Genomic DNA, 19,421 nt, shown 5'->3' on the forward strand with positions numbered 1-19,421 from the left:
TAAAGATACCCCAACACTACATTTTCTTATACTCATCATATAAAATATTCAATTTTATACTTAGCCAACCAATTTTATCCTTATTTGAAAGTTGATCAAGTATTGAATAAAATACTGGAATACAAAAGTTTCAATTTAATCATTGGATCAAACACGATCTCATAAAGAGAATTTCACTATATACTTTCCAATATTTCTCAAATTTTAATTTCGTCAGAAGAGACATGGACTTCTCAACTTCATCTTGCCTTTTAGATTTCTTACTGACAAATATGCAAACTTCCAAATTTTCATAAAATACAAATTCGTAGTAAGATAGAATGAACCAGAAATCAATGCAGTAATAGCATAAAATGACTTTAATAATTTATACATCACTTCTTTTCTTTATCACTCTTTCTTTGTCGGATAATGCTTATAAGTCAAAGATTTAAATCCAAGCATATAAAAAACATATCGATATTAAATTCCGCTATAAAGAATCAAATATGTGGAATTCCAACTAGCAGGCACACCCAAGCAAAGTGAAGAAGTAAATTCAACTTTTTTCTCACTTCTTTCTCGTTCTCGCTCTTCCTTTAACATTGCTTATACATGTTTCTCACTTCCGCCCGCAGGGGCGTAGCGCAGTTGGCAACGGAGGGGCAGATCTTGCTGCAATGTTTCTCACTTCCTCTAGTCTTTTCTAAAATACCACTAACAACTTTCAACCACTTTTGAACTATAAGATTCAAGATATGTGCATAACATCTAACATGGAAATTCGCCATTGCATTACTAGCAGACGCATTTTCCAAAGTCAAAAATCTTTTGAGTTAATTCAGGTCTAAGGCATATAACAAAATGATAAATACTTTGTTATTCAATTTCCAATTACTGTCAACATAACATGTTGAAAAGAAGGGATTTTGCACGCGTGTCGTAGGCACGTGTTCTTCCTATTCAACAATACTTTACGTTCCCACTTCCCAAAATACTATTAATTAGTATGTGGTAAGTCGGATGTCGATCCCACGAGAAACGGTCGTATCCGTTATGTATTTCAACACTTAAGAGTTTGGCGATGCCGCCACGCTTTAATTTAGGAGGGAAAGAAAATTTAACTACAGAAATTCAACCATACTTACGAACATGGTGGGAACTAAGTAGAAAATAAAGTAAAAATAAGCAACCAATGAACTTGAGACAAAGCAAATAAATTGACACGTAGATTGGGCAAGTAAGTAAACTGGGCAAGTAAGCAAACTGAGCAACTTAGCAGCAAAATCAGAACAGTGGCGAAAACTTTGTAAAATAACACTTTCGGGAATAAAAGGAACAAGGGGAAAGAAACAAACTTTTGTCACGAAAATTACTAAGTAAAAGAAGCAAAAAGAACTAAGTAAAAGCTGCTAAATCAATTCTAAGTGTTCACGCCTAAATGAAAGCTAGAGAAGCTATTTTTACTAGGAAAGATACATTTAAAAAGTAAAACCTAAAGCCTACCTAACTAGCTACTTTGGAGACTTCCTAGGGTGGCTAAGCTGACATGAAAAGCATGGGAGAGAGAGTTTAAAGCTGATTTTGGAGGCTCCATGTCAAAGAGTGAAAAGACATTGTACTAGTTGCCTCCTTCAAGCTATTAACCTATGGTAGGTCAAAAGTAGTTGGCAATTAAACTAAACTAAGAGTAAAAGGATTAGCACTTTGAAATCAGATTTTTGGGTTCCTAAATACACTAAGGCACGAAAATATGAGTAAAGAAAAGACTAAATGGTTGCTACACACTTAACTATGCAAGAGAAACACCAAATCAACAAGTTAGCTACCTAAATATGCCTTGAAAACACCAAATGAAAAGCTGAAAACTTTAACACTTAAACAAGATCAAATAAGCTTCAAGAACACTTAAACATGGTGAAGAAAAGCTAGAAAAACGAAATCAACAAGATCATACAAAGGCATGCAAAAAGAAATCCGACTAGACGACGAAAATCACACAACAACCGACTACTTGCACATACTTTTACTTCTCCTTTTTTGGAAAGTTTTTCAACCATGAACAACCCCTAAAATGACTCCTAACATGCTTAGATAACTTAAATAAACAGGGAAATATACCACAAGAAAGTAGCTTAACACAAACCTAAAATAGCAAACTTGAAAATAAGGTTTTTGAACTAAACAAGCAAGAACATCAACAACCAAACATAAATGCTAAACACTTAGAGAATTAAAGACCCAAAAGCTCTTTAATATTAGCCCAACAACCTTAACTAGAGAGTTAAGATGTTGGAAAATAAGTACAACAAGGAACTAGATCATTCAAAGCATTAAAACACTATACAACTACAAGCTTCACCCCATGGTGAGCAAAAGTTGCAATGGCGGCCTATGGTTCGAAATTTGCTTCAAGGATGAGAGAAAACTAAGCTTAGAGAGAGAAAATAAAACTAACTAAAGCTAGCTAAAAAGTGGTGGTTCAAAAGTGGTTGAAAAGTTGTTCAAAAGATAAATTTTGTTGTTTTAGTTGCACTTCTTCCAACCAATCTGATGTGGAAATCTTATCCACTCCCCATGATGGTAGTTGGCTTCTTTTGCCTTCAAAAGTGTCGCTTGTTGGCATTGGTAGCACAAAGAATCGTCAACTTTGCTTTGAAATGCGACTTTGAAGAGCTGTCAACATTGCTCGGACACTGGCCAATCCATCAAACTGGGCAGTTTGTGTCTTGTGGATTCCTTCCTTCCCAAATTACTGAATTTGCATCCAATTTGCCTCTACTTTTGCATGTAATCCAGAATCCATTCCATTAGCATGCTAGTCGGACCATTCCATTCATTTCCTGCTAAAAAAACATCTTTTTCATGCAAATATTCAACTAATAAGTACGAAAAAGTGATCGTTTCCGAGTGACGAAAACTAGCCTATCACATGTTGTCATACAAATATAGCCTGAATTAGATCAAGCAGTACAAACATCAGAAGTCAAGCGCAACAATCCGAAATTAGTTTTCAATCTAATCCTTAAAAAAAATTCCCAGATTCATACATAGTATTCATCACATCAGAGACATGAATATTTCTTGTGATAAATTTTACATTCGAGTTCAAATACGCATGAACCTGTCAAATTTTCATATTCAATCTAATTCAATGGAAAATCATGTGCAATGGTATCTTACTTATCCACTCTCGACATATTTTTTGGTCTATTACTTTACTTCTATCCTTTAACTTTCCATCATGATCAAGCACTCACATTTCCAAACATTGATATCTTCTCACATACATTCGAATGACGACTAAAAGTTGAAGTTCAATGTTACGTACCTTCATATAAATACGATTGACCATAATAATTGCACTTGACAATTATCATTCTATCTTTATTGGGTTTTTTCTCCATAAAGTGATTCCAAATTTCCAGATATTTTTAACTTCTCAGTTTTAGAATCCCCTAGAATTTATAAATCTTCATCACTTTTCTCAAACTATGAGAAGAGTCTTTCATATTGATCAACTACACATAAAAGCACAAGACAAGATCAATACAAAATCAATATAAAAACCGAGGACAAAATCTACTGCACGAAATTAGTACGAAATTAATTTTAGCATTGTTTTAAACCTTTAATGGAATATTAATGTTTTAAATCTATTATTTTTTAGAATCAAGAAATAAATGAAGGTGTCCCGCATGTTAACATACAATATATACATTTTAATCGGATATTATATTAGCATTGTTTTAATCGGATATATAAATGAAACTGTCCCATTACAACAAAACTTTTAATTTTAGCATTGTTTTAAACTTTTAATTGTGAGCATGCAAGAACCTGTGCCACTATAGTTATTCACAAAGATTTTTTAAAAAACATTCATAATCAATAGTTCTAAATTATTATGTACAAACACAAATATAAAATCAACGAAACTTAAATTGTTACACATTTGAAGATTGCCAAAAACCCTAAAACTGAACCTAAAACTTATATAGTCACTAAGCCAACGAAAATTAAACTCTTAAACACATGAAGATTGGAAACAAATCAAAATTGAACCAAACTTACAAGTTATAGATGAGATTTACCGGCGTGTGTAATCGGATAGAGACGTTGAGTGGAGGAGACTACTGGCGGCGTCTTGAGTAATCTGATGGACAAGTCTGAAGAAATCTATCTTAAATACTTACTAAACACAATGAAACGAAGCATTAAATTAAGTAAACTCTAACATTTATTATTATTTATTATTATTATTATTATTATTATTATTATTATTATTATTATTCCCTCCATCCCCTAAAAAAACCTCTTTCCTTTTGGTCCGTCTCCTAAAAATAGAAATTTTCTATTCAAGGAAATTTCTTTTTTTTTTGTAATGAGATGAGACTCATTTTGCACTAAAACACTTATTTTTATTTCTCTCTTAAATTTTCAATTTTGCATTAAAATTCGTGTCATTTCAAAAGTTTTTATTTTTAGAGGATGTGATGAGTATTATTGTTATTAATTTTTAAATTTAAACTTCAACCCCACGGGGCTGACCCATAACCCGACCGAGGTAGCCCGCCTAACCTGACGACCCAAATGGGTGATCAGCTTGAATGGCCTGATTAGAATGTCTATCTCGGTCTATGTTAACCTTCTCTCTTCTTCCAAGGCTTTTATGATCTTTTGTCCTGAACAAATATTTATGAAGTTGACTATCCAACATCACTGAAGCAGAGTTGAAGGAGATTATAACAACAAATCTATGCTAACCTTGTCTCTCTCTTCCTGATAATTATGATACATTTGAAATGACACAATGTAACACATCCCAGTTGAAGTATGATCGAAATAAACAAACACATCCCACTTACCAAATTAATAAGGTTAGGGCTGGAAATTTCTAGCCTGATAAAATTAAAACCCGATTAGCCCGCACCCGATTAACCAGCAACCCGTTAAGGCCAGCCCCGAAGACACGATGGGCTAGCCTGAAAACCCAAAAAATATCTATTATCCTATTTTTTACTCTTAATTCGACACTTCATTGATTAATTCTATAATATAGATAACTAAAAAAATATTTTTCAATTTTATGTTAAATATACAAATTACATATTGAATTTTTATTAATATAATCATTGATAAATAAATTATAAACTTCAAATTCACTAAAAAAATATTTAAATTTCTAAAATATGCATTAAAATTTCACGAAATATCTCAAATATTAGTATTTGATCATGTTTATGTTTGAGTTTAAGCATATATCTCAAATTTATCATAATTAAATATATCATTTTATGAATATAACTAATTTTCATCATTATTTATTGTATTGATCGCATGTTAATCTTATTGGTAGCAACCCGATTAACCCGCTGGGCAAGCCCGAAACTCGACCTTTTAGGGTTAGGGTTGAACTTTTATAACCCGAAAGAAACCACCGATTAACCCGCACCCGATTGACCTGTAACCCGACGGGCCGACCCGATTGACATCTCTACTTCTAACGTATATTTTTATGTTCTTCCCAATATTCTAACATATATTTTTTAAAATATTCTAGTATATTTTTTTATTACATTTTTTTGGCATAATGTATAATTTTTTTAATCATTTCAATTTTTTTCTAATGCACTATTATTTGAATTTTCTAATGTAGTTTAATTCTTTTCTACTGTAGTAGTACTACATTTTTTAACATATTATATAAATCTAAGAATCTTCATTCCAATTAATAGTGAAATAGTGAAAGTTATTCAAATAATAACACTAAAGCTATCCACTTTCAATATACAACGAACTAATAGTGTCATTAAAAAGTTAACCCACTTTTTTATATAAAGAATTGTGGAATTATGGACCACCTTTTGGGCTTGGAATTAATTCGGCTGGGCCGTTTTAATTGATGGCCCGTTCTAAGTGTAATGAGTCCAACTCTTCTTGGCCCATTACTTATGGAGCGATTACCCGATGGCTGCCACGTGTTATCTTCACCCGGATTATGGCGCTGAGCCGTTGGATTGTGAGGTGTGTTTTCTCTGAGTCTTTAATCGACTCTCAACTCTTCACTCACTCATTCAATTCACTATTCTCTCTCTCTCTTCTCGAGCTTTCGCTCGGCCTTCTCTCTAAGAAACTCTCTCTCTCTCTGAAACTCTGGCCGATTTTCTTCTCTGATGGCTTCGATCTCTTCTTTTTGGTGAGGATCGAGTGTTATCTCTCAACCTCTGCGTTGATCTGGAGATTTGAGTGAGTTCAAACGGTTGAGTTTGTCCCTGTGTGATTTCTGGGAGGTTTATCGGTTGGTTTCTTAGATCCGTGAGATCCGAGGGTTCTTGAGGCCTTGTGGCTGTGATTGAGTCAGATCTGTGGCGTGAGGTGGCTGTAAGTGGTAGCAGTCGGGTAACCCTAGCTCGGGGTTTAGATTGGTTCCACGGTGCTCCCTTGTGACTTGTTGGATAGGACGGAGGAGGTCCTTGGCCCTGGTGTAGTCGTGGTTGCGACCTGAGCCATTTCTCTGTTCCTTGTGTTCTGTTTTTGTGTTTACAGTTTTAGATCCATTCTGGATCTGTTCCTTATATTACTAACTGATTTCTTGAGTGTGCAGGTGAATTGTGGTGAGAAGCCTGGTACTATTGCAAGAGGTTAAGTCTTGTAATAGATTAGGGTTTAGTCTACCAATTCTTGTACTCCCTGAATTGTTCTTGTTTGTAATATTTGGTGTTGTACTTGGCTTGTACCTTCTGAGATTAGCCATCTCAGTCTCTGTCATATAAAAAGAGGTCTCGGTAATTAGTGAACCCCGAGTAATCTGATCCCTACAGTGGTATCAGAGCCACTGGGGGATTACTTGGGCACGCCGGGTCGCTAAAAATTAAGGAGGTGGGCTCGTCAGAGTAAAGCTCGGCCTCCGGTATAGGGCCCAGAGGTAAGACGGTTACACCTTAACGAAGCGTAACCGCTCTGGTAAATTGGCTGAAATCCTTAAAACTTTTACTGCTTTCTAGTCTAGGATTGGGCAGTTGTTTCTGGTAGATACCACTGGCCGTGGTCTAGGCTTATGTGCTCCTGTGTTTCTGATTTGCTTCTTGATGCATTCCTGCTTAACTTGCTTCCGTTGATTACAGTCTGTTGTGTGTATTCTCCTGTCTTGTGTTCTAAGTTGGTCTCTAAGAGCCCAAAATCTGTGTCTTGAGTGAATTACCTATCCACCCTGCACTGGTAACCGCCTTGAGTGACCCCCTGCGCCCCCATACATTGGGTGATTGCGAACTGGGAAATCCTCTTGCCGGGGTGTACGTGACAGATAGGGATGAACTCAGTTTTGACATTTTCTGTGGGGTTTCTGGAACTACTTGGAACTGTGTTGGAGTGCTACTTGCCTGTGTGTTGTGTGCCTGGTTTGCATTTGTGTTTTCTGCATGAGAAATACCTGTATATCTGTTTTAAGTGGTCTCTCTAAGTCCTGTGTTCTTAAGTCCAGCTTCTGTGACAGTAAGGTTGTTTGTTGTGCTTTCTGGATTGCTGGTACTATTTTCTGTGTGAAAGTTTTCTTAAAAATGACTCAACCAGTTGGTATTGTACCCTTTAATGGGAAAAATGATTTTACTATCTGGAAACAGAAAATAAAATGTATTTTAATTCAGCAAAAAGTTTTCAAAGCTGTGGAGGGAACTATTCCCGACACTGAACCTGCTGAAAAAATTTCTGAAATGAATGAATTGGCCAGATCAACCATTATTTTAAACCTTTCTGATTCTGTGATTAGAAAAGTTGGGTCTATTGAATCTGCTTCTGAGCTATGGCAGAAACTTGATACTTTGTATATTGAAACCTCAATGTCCTCCAGAATGTATTTACTTGAAAAACTTTTCAAATTCAAACTTGATCTTTCTAAGGACATTGATGATAACATTGATATTTTCCAGAAACTTGTTCAGGACATTAAAAGGTCTGGTGACAAGACTATTGATGAATATACTAGTATTGCTTTGATGAATGCTATCCCTGACTCTTATAATGATGTTAAAGCTGCTATAAAGTATGGTAGGGATAGTGCTCCTCTGGACCTAATCATCAGTTCTTTAAAATCTAAGGAAATTGAAATTAAGGAACATAATGCCTTTAAATCTGCTCAGTCTAAAGCCTTGCATGTTAGGGGTAGATCCCAAACCAGAGGGGGTAATGATAACAATAAATCTAATGATCAAGGAAAGAAGAAGGAAAGGGAAGGTCTAGATCTAACAGTAGGAATCCTAAGGCTAATAGAAAGTGTTTTAACTGTGGTGAGGTAGGCCACTACAAGAAAGAGTGCCCCAACCCTAAGAAGCAGAAACATGGTAATAATAATCTGGATTCTATTGCTAACCTAGCTAAGAATAATGATCCTGAAGGAGTGTGCTTCATGACTCATGATATTCTGTCTGTAAATTCTTCTCTGGGTTGCTCTTTTACTGAAAATGATTGGCTGATTGATTCTGGATGCACCTATCACATATCTCCTTTTAAATCTGTGTTTTCTGATTTTAAACCTGTAGAAAATACTTTTGTTTCTTTGACAAATGACAAGAAGTGTCAAATTCTTGGCATTGGTACAGTGTGTTTAAAATTCAACAATGGCTATGTGCTAAACTTGAACAATGTGAGATATGTGCCTGATATGTGTTACAATTTGCTTTCCTGCACTTGCTTGGAGCTTGATGGGCTAGAGGGTAAGTGGGGGCAGGGAGTTATGAAGATCTGTAAGGGTGCTATGTGCTTGTTTAAAGCTGTGAAAAATGTAATCTCTATGTGTGTTCTGCTCAACCTTTGGCCCGTGAGAATAATGTCTCAAGCCTGGCTCGGGTTAATAAAGCCATGTTGTGGCATAATAGACTTGGTCATATGAGTGAAAAAGGTCTAAATATTTTGAAGAAAAATGAGTTGCTTTCTGAAAATGATTTTCAAAATAGTCTTCCTTTTTGTGACACTTGTGTCTTGGGCAAACAACATAGGGTGTCTTTCCCAACACCTGTCACTGAAAATATCAGTCACAGTGTGTTAGAATACCTACACATGGATGTGTGGGGTCCAGCCTTTGTGTCAACTCATTCTGGGTCAGTCTATTTTCTGTCCATAATTGATGATTTTTCAAGGAAAGTTTGGTGTTTCTTAATGAAAAACAAGTCTGAGGTCAGTGATAAGTTTTCTGCATGGAAAAATCTTATTGAAAATCAAACTGGAAAGTCTATCAAAGTGATTAGGACAGACAATGGTCTTGAGTTTTGTAATTCTCAAATGGACTCCATGTGTACTCAGTTTGGAATTAAAAGACACAAGACTACCCTCTATACCCCTCAGCAAAATGGAGTTGCTGAGAGGATAAATAGAACCCTCCTAGAAAAGGTTAGGTGTCTCTTGTCTAAGAGTGGTATGTCCAATAAATTTTGGGGTGAAGCCCTACTGACCTCAGCCTACCTTGTAAATAGGTCTCCTTCAGTCCCCCTAAAGGGAAAGTGTCCTGAGTCTGTTTTCACTGGTAGAAAAATTTCTCTGTCTCATCTTAGGGTGTTTGGCTGTAGTGCCTTTGTTCATACCAAGACTGACAAGTTAGAACCTAGGTCCAAGAAAGGAGTCTTCCTAGGTTACCCTGAGGGAGTCAAGGGTTATAGAATTTGGAACAGAAGTGAGCCTGGCTTCAGGGTCATTATAAGCAGAGATGTCATCTTCAATGAAGATGAGTTCCCCCGTGTTAGACCTGCCCCTGATACCACTCCTCTAAGTGTGGACAATGAGCCTCCTAGTGAGGTGGAGTCCACTGATAACCTCACTGAGGTGGAGGTATCTGAGGATACTCCAAGTGAGGTGGAGCAATTTTGGGTTCCAAATCCTATCACCACTGACCCTGCACCTGAGCCTGACCCTCAACCTGAACCTGAGCCTCAACCTGAGTCTGAACCAGCTTTACTTGATGACCAAGTTGTTAACCCTGGTCCAAACTTGAGTGATTATCTCCTGTCTAGAGATAGAGTCAGGAGGCACATTAGTCAACCTGAAAGGTATACTGGTTTGGTTAACCTGATTTCTTTGGCTTTTAATGTGCATGAATCTGATGGTGAGGAGCCTCAGTCTTATAAACAGGCTCTTAAATCTAAATTTTGGAATGAATGGCAAAAAGCCATGGAAGATGAGATGTTGTCTTTGAAAGTCAATTGTACCTGGTTACTTGTTCCTCTACCTGTTGGTGCTTCTGTTGTTGACTGCAGATGGTTGTATAAAATTAAAAATGAGGTAGAAGGTCTTAGGTACAAGGCCAGACTTGTGGCCAAAGGGTTTACTCAATAAGAGGGCGTAGATTATACTGAGATATTTGCTCCTGTTGTTAAATTTACAACTGTTAGACTTATGCTTGCTTTGTGTGCTCATTTTGACTGGGAACTTAAACAAATGGATGTTAAAACTGCTTTCCTGCATGGTGACTTAGATAAGCCTATCTATATGAAACAACCTGAGGGATTTGTAGATCCTAAGTATCCCAATCATGTTTGCCTGTTAAAAAAGGCCTTATATGGTTTAAAGCAATCCCCTAGACAGTGAAACATCAAATTTAATTCTTGTATGCAAAATCTTGGGTTCATGAGAAGTACCTTTGATGCTTGCCTATATGTGAAAAATCTTGATAAAGTTCCTGTGTTTCTGTTGCTATATGTGGATGATATGCTGATTATGGGACCCTGCCTTAAATCTATTAAGTATGTGCAATCTGCTTTATGTGATAACTTTGACATGAAGGATCTTGGGGATGCACAAAAGATCTTGGGTATTAATATCCATAGGAACAGAAAGGATTCTGTGCTTTTGCTTCACCAAGAACCATATGTGTTTAAAATCTTGCATAAGTTTAACATGTCTGCTGCTAAGTCAGCCTCTGTGCCCTTAGCTACTCATTTTCTGTTGAGTAAAGATTTATGTCCAAAGTCTGAAGCTGATATCCATGCTATGAAAAAGGTTCCTTATGCTAATGCTATAGGTTCTGTGATGTACTTAATGGTTAGTACTAGGCCTGACATTGCTTATGCTGTTTCTTGCTTGAGTAGATACATGTCAAACCCTGGACCTGTGCACTGGGAGGCCCTGAAATGGCTTTTGAGATATCTGAAACATACTTCTAAGTATGGTCTGTGTTTTATGAACAGTGATGATGGTGTAAATCTATGTGGTTTTGTTGATTCCAATTATGCAAATGATAGGGACAAAAGAAAGTCCACTACTTCTTATGTGTTTACTGTTTGTGGTTCTTGTATAAGCTGGAAGTCTCAATTGCAGCACATAGTAGCCCTCTCCACTACTGAGTCAGAATATATAGCCATCACAGAGGCTATGAAGGAAGCAATTTGGTTAAAGGGAGTTCTTTCTGAACTTAAATTCTTAAAATCTATTCCTGCTTTATATTCTGATAGTCAGTCTGCTATTCAACTATGCAAAAACCCTGTTTTTCATGATAGAACTAAGCATATAGATGTTAGGTTCCATTTCATTAGGGATGTTGTTGAGAAACAAGAAATATTGTTGCATAAGGTGCATACTGATAAGAACCCTGCTGACATGGGAACAAAGTGTTTACCTGCTGATAAACTGTTTAGTTGCATTAAAAGATTGCATTTTGATTGTGGTTAGCATGTACATGTGCATGTCCCGGGGGAAGACCTTGTTGGTCCTCTAGACCTTGGTCTACTGGAATCCCAAGGCAAAGTTAAAGACCTACTTGACTAATGAGCTTTGTCTCTTTGGTGTCTTGTTAGGCAACCTGGTTAGTTCTTGACTAATGAGCTCTGCCGCTTTGGTGTCTTGTTCTAACCTTGTAGGCTGTGATGAAGCAACACGATGACCAAGGCTCTCCTCTGTTTACCAAAGGTAGTCCAAGGTGGAGTATGTGGAATTATGGACCACCTTTTAGGCTTGGAATTAATTCGGCTGGGCCGTTTTAATTGATGGCCCGTTCTAAGTGTAATGAGTCCAACTCTTCTTGGCCCATTACTTATGGAGCGATTACCCGATGGCTGCCACGTGTCATCTTCACCCGGATTATGGCGCTGAGCCGTTGGATTGTGAGGTGTGTTTTCTCTGAGTCTTTAATCGACTCTCAACTCTTCACTCACTCATTCGATTCACTATTCTCTCTCTCTCTTCTAGAGCTTTCGCTCTGCCTTCTCTCTAAGAAACTCTCTCTCTCTCTGAAACTCTGGCCGATTTTCTTCTCCGATGGCTTCGATCTCTTCTTTTTGGTGAGGATCGAGTGTTATCTCTCAACCTCTGCGTTGATCTGGAGATTTGAGTGAGTTCAAACGGTTGAGTTTGTCCCTGTGTGATTTCTGGGAGGTTTATCGGTTGGTTTCTTAGATCCGTGAGATCCGAGGGTTCTTGAGGCCTTGTGGCTGTGATTGAGTCAGATCTGTGGCGTGAGGTGGCTGTAAGTGGTAGCAGTCGGGTAACCCTAGCTCGGGGTTTAGATTGGTTCCACGGTGCTCCGTTGTGACTTGTTGGATAGGACGGAGGAGGTCCTTGGCCCTGGTGTAGTCGTGGTTGCGACCTGAGCCATTTCTCTGTTCCTTGTGTTCTGTTTTTGTGTTTACAGTTTTAGATCCATTCTGGATCTGTTCCTTATATTACTAACTGATTTCTTGAGTGTGCAGGTGAATTGTGGTGAGAAGCCTGGTACTATTGCAGTCTTGTAATAGATTAGGGTTTAGTCTACCAATTCTTGTACTCCCTGAATTGTTCTTGTTTGTAATATTTGGTGTTGTACTTGGCTTGTACCTTCTGAGATTAGCCATCTCAGTCTCTGTCATATAAAAAGAGGTCCCGGTAATTAGTGAACCCCGAGTAATCTGATCCCTACAAGAATTTTTCTGATTAAAAATTTGATTGGAAAGAGGATCAACCGGATTTGAAGTTCCAAGTCGATATCTTATTTACGTACCCCAAATGCAAAATCCTGGATTCGTCACTGCTAGAAGATGAATTGCATAAGTCTACCAGGGTTATTTCCGATACACAAACTGCAACAGCTGCTATAGCATCCTATTTGGCAAGTCTCTTCAGAGTCCTTTCAATTTTATGATCACACTCAACAATAAGTCTGTATATGTATACAATAGAGCGAGGTGCCTAATTGTCATTGTACAATTCTACAATGTTGATATGCCCTCTTGTCCAACTCCGTCGGGGTGTTGCTGGAAATACACGTCACGAACAACCAGTGCATCTGCTACGCGCAGAAACAACATGCGGTGCATTAGAAACCGTCGTTGGAACATTTGGTTACTTCAATAGACGGAGAGCATCAGTCTCACGGTCTCGTCGAATGTACAACCTCCTTGATCACTAGGTGGACCATCGACCTCCCTTTGTCGAGCAATTGTATCTTCAATCTCCATGTGGATTATCATTATACTCCCTCCGTCCCAACTAAATTGAGTCAAAACTTTTGGGCACGGAGATTAACAAAATTGCTTGAAAAGTACTTCAGAAAGAGGAATAAAGTAGGAAAGATAAAGAAAGAGGAAAGTAAGTGATGTGATAAAGTAAGAGTGATTGGATGTTTTGTTTTTTGTTAGAAAATGAAACGACTCAACTTAGTTGGGACATCCCAAAAAGGAGTACGACTCAACTTAGTTGGGACAGAGGGAGTATAGTTCTACGTTTTGGTGTTTTGACGCATTTATTGAGTTTTCATAGAAAAAAGAAGAGTATAAAGATGTATCTATATATATTTTAATAAAAAGGTAAAGAAGAGGTTACGTAATGAAGATACAAAGATTGGAGTCAAACCAGGCAGGGGAGTGATGAAGTTCAGCGGTCCACAGAGTTGCACGAATGTCACCAGTGAGTTAGAGGTAATATCAAAAGCCGCTGGGTGGTCCGTTGAGTATGACACATGGTGAAGCCATCGAGCCGTTGCGTTTATCTTATTTTATCCAAAATTTGAAGTTATCATATATCCTCTTGATCTTATCTTCAGACTAGTCTTATCCTGATTTGAAAATGTTGATTTCCGTCCATATAAATACCATAATTCTTAATCAGCTCCAAACACAATTCATAGTTCAAATTAGTTATCTATGATCATGTGTCAAGGAACAAAGAAGAAGGCTGAAGAACTTGAGAATGAATCAACGGATTTTGTCTAGTAGTTTATTTATGCTATTGTTTTTATATATGGTTTTTGTCTACTTCTCTATGGCTAACTAAACTATAGAATTTTAGAATTTGATATTAATTATTTATTTCTAATACCTAGACATCCTCGTTTTATTTTATCTATTATTGTGCGATATGCATCTAATTTTCAGACAAACTATTGAATCATAAAAAAGGTAAACTGAATAGATAACTCAATAGATCAATAATATCCAAAGATACTAGACTAAGAGTGTCTCTATGGCGGCCGCCGTGTCGCATCCGCAGCGGTCTATTGTAAGCCGTCTAGGCGCCGCGGCGGAGGTGGAACAGTCGGGTATACGGCGGAGCCAGGTGGGAGGGCGGCAGTCACATGGCTGTGCTGCGGTTATTGCGAGCCGTGCAACTGCCGCAGCGGCCGCCTTGTTAATATTTTTTATTTTTAAATTTTTATCTATAAAATATCTATTCCCAATTATTTTTTTTCATTCCATTCCATTCTATTTATTTTTGTCCAATTAATTTTGTTCTAGTCCAATTAAAATATATCAATAATTATAAAAAATGTGAGGCGTGGTTGTGAAGTGGCTGGACATGTTTTATGTAGCTGAGGCATGGCTATGATAACTAAGCGGACAAGTTTTTTTTTTGTGGCTGAAGCTTGATTGTTCCACTTTTGTGGACGCTCTAATTACTAATGGGGAGATCCTGAGACTGATTTGAAGATATGCTTTAATAGGCGAGCTATAAGATATGATGCTTTAATAGGCGAGCTATAAGATATGATGCTTTAATAGGCGCCAGTGTAATCAACAATGTAGATTGTCCAATGGGTAATTAAGAATAAATAAATGATCGTCTTAGTAATTCCACCAGTCGCGAAAGGATATCAGAAATAGTAGTAGATCCAACTAGAGTTGGTGAAATCTATATTCTAGAATTCTTTTTTTTTGTTGGTGAAATAAAATTGTACTACTCCCTCCGCCTCTGAAAATTTGTCATTTATTTTTATTTTCGTCCGTCCCTAAAAACTTGTCACCTTTCACTTTTACTATTTTTGGTAGTGGATCACACATTCCACTAACTCATTCTCACTCCCATTTTATTTTAAAACTAATATATAAAAGTAGGACCCACATGCCACTAACTTTTTCAACTCACTTTCTATTACATTTTTTAAAACTCGTGTCGGGTCAAATGGTGACAAATTTTTAAGGGAAGGTGGGAGTAGTATTTAGTTTAATCGATAGTCCGTGTAATTCGCTACCCATGCATGTTTGCCTTTAGTTATACTACGATAATAGCATTGGCTCACTTGCAGTCTATTTGTAGTGTTAATAAACTCTGTATCAATCTGCTTGACGGACCGCTAGGTTCGAAAGTGCGAACCCGACGGTCCACTCTCTTCATAATGTCTTACGTAGTTTTCGTAGAATGAAACGTTCTCTAGTGTAATCATTTTTAGCCTTTTATCCTTCAAACTCAGCAAACTCATTAAAACTACCAATAGATATAATTTAGTAGGGTAGCAAATTTAGTTCTCGGGTTTCAGGCGTACATGATTCTGGCCCGATACCCGAAATTTTAGGTTCGGGTACAGGTTCCGGTAATTGGTGTAAGGATATATTTTGGTTTTAGGTAACCAAACGGGTATTCGGGTACCTGAATAGTATCCGATTATTGATTTGTGCATTTGTGCTTATAGTTATAAATAATTTTTTTCGTAGGGCCATAGGGTAAATTTATTTTATTACTCTTATTTTCAACAATGCCTTTGTGTCTCTCTTTTAACTTTAAGTTTCCTTTGCCCACACTCAGATTCGCCGCAGCTACACCACACCACAAAAGTTTCTTTATTTTGAAATTAAGTAGTGTCTAATGTCTATTAGTATGCACGTATAGTTGTAGCATCAATGGGGTTAAACGGTAGCCAAATCCTTTTCTTTGCCATTTTTTCATTTCGATCACATATGTCATAGTAGTATATACTTCATTTGTCCCACGTTATTTGATGCATTTCTTTTTCTCAGTTGTTTTAGAAAAATGAATAGTTAAAGTAGAAAAAAAATATAAGAGAGAAAATGTAGAGAAGGATGTAGAGAAAAGTCTTCTCTATACTATTCTCTCATTTATATTATTCTCTTTTCACTTTTAGAGTATATTTTTTCAAAATGAATGAAAAAAAAACAGAAATCCAGAAATACAAAACTGAAGTAACGTGGAAAGGAGGGAACCACTAATTAAATTGTGTGTAAACGCATGATATCATCTTAAAATAAAAAAGAAGTGAGCATTGAACAACTTAGTTGACCATGCAACCAAATTGAAACGTATAAATACAAAGAAGAAGAATTTTTTGAGAAAAAAAGTAATAATGTGAAGTGTGGTAAGATCCAAGGCTTACCTTGTACAGACACGAATGCGGCATGCAAAAACTAGATTTTCATCTCTTTAAATGACCCAACTGTCTCTTTGCTCTTTGGGATAAGCTTGCTTCACTTCACCAATATATGTATCAATCCAATTTTTTTTTCTTATTACAGTGTCAATTTGATTCCCACGTTTCGCTTCCGGTGGACACGAAGATGAAGGAAAAGGAAAAGGAGGGTGAATTTTATTCCCACGTTTCGCTTCCGGTGGATTTGATCGAAAAGTTGGAAAACGGCGGCGTTTGGGAATGGGAAGAGGGGTGGTGGAGATGCCCCAACTGGAAGTTTAACGAGGAGGAGATGTGGTGGATCGCTCTTCTCCCTCTTCCTTCTTTCAACTACAACAACAAGATACTCTCACAAATTTTTTAAGATATATGTTATCTATACTAGTTTTACCACCCGTGCTATGCACGGGCCATGAAACTTTTAATAAATTCTAAGATAAAAGAACCCAAAAAAGTAGATGATTAACATTTGTATAATTATACGTGCAAGCAGAGAATTTTGTGTTTGTAAAAAAACACATAGTAAAATATCCAGACAAATGCATAAGTGTCTCTTTATACATACCACAAAATTATTATGAATTTGAAAAGCAGATATGAGGGGAACAAATAAAATATAATACAGAATAAAGAAGAGATAATGATACTTATATACATACATTATACGTAAGACAATAGTAAAATAAGTTTAGTAAAAAACGCAATGTCATAGCAACATACTTATACTTACACATACATTAAAAATCCAAAAGTTCATAAGTTTTGAAGAACTTCTTTATAAACAATGTTAACAGTAGAATCACCATTGCCTTCACCTTGTTCATCTTTACATGTAAAAAATCATGGATTAAATATGCCCGGTCAATGGATTTTGACCAAATAATAAATGTGACGAGACATTTAATTTTGTGAAATTAAATGACATAGCGTCGATCTACATTTTACGTAGGTAAATGTAGTATATTCACTTTCTCAAATCCGATTTCCGGTGAGTGAGAAATAGTGGATTAAAGTTGGGCATAATTAGCTTTTAATTAAAGCTTGGAGATGGAGCTTAGGGAATAATTAACTAGTGTTAATTATCCCACATTGGAGGATTAACACATCTTTAATGTGTATAAATTAAGTGACTTTATGTTACTTAATAATTATAGTGGACCAAGATGGGTGAAAGAGCCCACACGCGCGCACACGCGCGCGCCGCCGCCGCCCGCCCGCCCGAGCCCGAGCCCGTGCCCGTGCCCGTGCACGTGCTCGTGCTCGTGCTCGTGCTCGTGCTCGTGGTCGCGGGCGCGGGCCTCGGGCCTCGGGCCCGGGCCCGATCTCGATCTCGATCTTGGACTTGGACTTGGACTTGGACTTGGATCTTGGATCTTGGCAATTGGTCTTTGGGTGGTCTTTGGGCTTGGTGCTTGGCCCAAACTATTCTTTTTGGACCACCGCCGAGTCAGCAATCCAAGTGGCTTGACACGTCGTCAAGCGAGGCACAGTCACGGTTGCCACGTGAGAAATCCACACGCTCCACACACGGATGGCACACTCCTGCCACACGTCTGTAACCGACGTCGGTTACGAATTGCCATGATGACAGCCATCATGGCTGTTGACCCCCTGCAGTGGACTGAGCCTATAAATAGGCCAGCCATTCCATGCATCACTACACAATTCAAAAAGCATTCTGCATCATAAGCTCTCTCCCTCTCCCTGCATAGTTTTTTCTGTCGAAGCTCTGCCCTCTCCTCCATCCAGTTCGCCGGAGCTCTGTTGATTGCGGTGCTGCATCAATAGAGACGTAGCCGTTTTACCTTTGGGGACGACACGCCAAACCGAAGAGCACTACCGGGGCGTATCTCGTCTTGCGGGAAGAGGCCTCCTCGACTCGGCTAATCACACTGGTTTAGTAGTTTCGATTATACGTTGTATTTTTAAGTTCAGTTCTTCCTTTCCTTTCTTTTGGGTTGTATTACGCCCGGTAGTTATCTTTGTAATCCGAGAAACCAACAATCGCAAGACGAGATAACTTGCGTTTGAAGGAATTTGGACTTCTAAACTGAACTAAAACTTTCGAAATATTAAACACCTTTGCTGGAGATGTCTACCGACTCCAACACCGCCGCTGCCACCACCGCCGCCGCCATTCCCTCCACCATGGCGACCACTGGACCGGTCAACACTTCATCGATTCCCTCGATGATGCCAACTTCTGGCTTCCCAGCCGCTTCATCCACCGTCCCTTGGGTTTGGGACAACCCCTTCGGGGCGTCCACTGGTTCCACCTTTGGTGGTTCGGTTGGTTCCACTTTTAGTGGTTCCTTCGGATCCTTTAATGGATCGAGTGTTGGTGCCTTCGGGCTCAATACTAGTGTTGGATCTTTCGGGATCAACACGAATGCTGGGGCCTTCGGGTCTCATGCGGGTGCTAGTCCCTTCGGGGCTGGTACGACCATGGCGGGCTCTATGCCCAACATGAATGGTGGGGGCTCTATGCCCAACCAAGTTGTTGGCTCCTTCGGGGGCAACGGAATTGGTTCCTTCCAAGGACCAACTGCGGCACCTTTGGCACCAAGAATGATGCCACCTGCCGAGAAGCCACCAAAGTTTGGAGGATCTGACTTCAAGCGGTGGTACCAGAAGATGTTGTTCTACTTGACAACATTGGGCGTCGCCAACTTCCTCACGGAGAACGAGCCGCCCGCGCCAAGCGACCAAGAGACCAGGCTCGAAGTCATGGCGGACTATGAAGCTTGGAGAAAAGGGGATTATCTATGTAAAAACTTTATTTTAAGTGCATTAGATGATAGCCTCTATAATGTATACTCCAATGTAACCACATCTAAACAAATGTGGG

At 38.2% G+C, this 19,421-nt stretch overlaps 1 long non-coding RNA gene across 1 annotated transcript; it reads right to left on the reverse strand.

Annotated features, from left to right (window-relative positions):
- Positions 1-401: 401 nt before the first annotated feature.
- On the reverse strand, positions 402-4,111 carry LOC121778731. Its single transcript, XR_006045713.1, has 3 exons — positions 4,054-4,111; positions 3,311-3,500; positions 402-2,822 (listed from the first exon to the last, which is right to left on the reverse strand). It is a non-coding gene; the product is annotated as an uncharacterized LOC121778731 (long non-coding RNA).
- Between the last annotated feature and the right edge of the window lie 15,310 nt (positions 4,112-19,421).

The sequence above is a fragment of the Salvia splendens genome, chromosome 19 (assembly GCF_004379255.2).
Source record: "Salvia splendens isolate huo1 chromosome 19, SspV2, whole genome shotgun sequence".
In the NCBI taxonomy this organism is placed as follows: domain Eukaryota; kingdom Viridiplantae; phylum Streptophyta; class Magnoliopsida; order Lamiales; family Lamiaceae; genus Salvia; species Salvia splendens.